Below are 1,390 nucleotides of genomic sequence, written 5' to 3' on the forward strand. Positions count from 1 at the left end.
CTAAAAGATGTACCTGGAGTTAAATTATTCAGCCAGGGCTTTAGTTATGTATTTCAGTTTATCCACACATTCATGTGAGCTGAATAAAACACTACCAGAGAAACTTCTTGCCACCAACAAGATTGAGGACAGGATAATAAAGTTGTACAACTTGGACTTCATCTCCTGGAGCTGCATTCTGTCCATCAGCAGAGTCACAGGGAATTAATCATTTCCATGATTCCAGAGAAGGAGGTTTAAGTGCCCTGGTATAGCACCACTGTGAGACTAGGTGTGTCTGGATTGTTTGGTTCCTTATCGGGAGATGAATATTCTATGCTGGAGGAGAAGCTGGGAAAGTTATTACTTGTAAATGGTGTAATGAGGTCTATGGATGCTTTGGTTAGCCATTTTGTGGTATAATTGAGAAGAATAGGCTGTTTGTCAAGGAATTCCTGAAATTTAGCTCATTCATACTGGACTGAATGTTACTGGAGGTCGGGTCAAATGTTCTGTATAGTATAGTTTACCATGTCCATCTTCATGAGGCCCAGAACATGGAATATGCTCCTAAACAATTGTACTGTATCTGTTATGCTCTTTAGTTTCTGCACTGCTTCATTTCAAAGTGGTGCATGTAGCAGGATCATCAAATTGAGAATGGAGTTGGGGAGATGATTAACATTGAGGGTTCCATGCTGTTTCCTGTTTGAGAAGATCCATATCCAGAGCTTCTTCAACATCTTCTCTTAGACCATTCTGGCGTGGTTGTAGCAGTGATAGCAAGATCTCCTTAACTTTTTTAGAAGTTCATGGGCACAAGTCAGGAGGAGTTCAAGGTAACTGCTCATGTAGATGGTTCCAAAAAGCACTGTACATTGTCTGCAAAAAGTTGCTTTCCAGAATGTTTGGAAATATATATTTCTTTTCCATATATATATATATATATATATATATATATATATATATTGCTCCCCATGATTTTGTGAGCAATGCTGAGGTTGGAAACTTCATTAACTGTTTCCATAAGAGGCGATATTCTTCCCCCCACATTCCATCTCTGCATATTTATAAGTATTCTTATTATTTTTATCCTCTATTTGTAGGCATTTATTGCCTTATTACATATGAATATGTAAAACTACATATTCATCCTTACAAATGTGAAATGTTTTGTTCAAATAGTGAATATTCCTAAAAATCATCAAAATATACCATGGAATTTGAAATTCAATATTTGAAGGGATCTTTTTTCACCACTGTAACAAGGTGTTTGACTTCTATGTTCTGGTGTTGTTCAAAAGGGATAACAATTGCTAAATAATAACTAAATACTTTATATTCATGTATACCAGGATATTCATCCTGCATTCATCTGACTGAATCTTACCTTGTCTAAATATGTTCTTTC

The 1,390-nt window shown here is 36.0% G+C and overlaps 1 pseudogene; it reads right to left on the minus strand.

The window, feature by feature from the left end:
- LOC107142584 lies at positions 1-1,045 on the minus strand (annotated as a pseudogene).
- Positions 1,046-1,390: the final 345 nt, after the last annotated feature.

Source organism: Marmota marmota, unplaced genomic scaffold, assembly GCF_001458135.2.
Source record: "Marmota marmota marmota unplaced genomic scaffold, marMar, whole genome shotgun sequence".
Taxonomy (NCBI): Eukaryota; Metazoa; Chordata; class Mammalia; order Rodentia; family Sciuridae; genus Marmota; species Marmota marmota.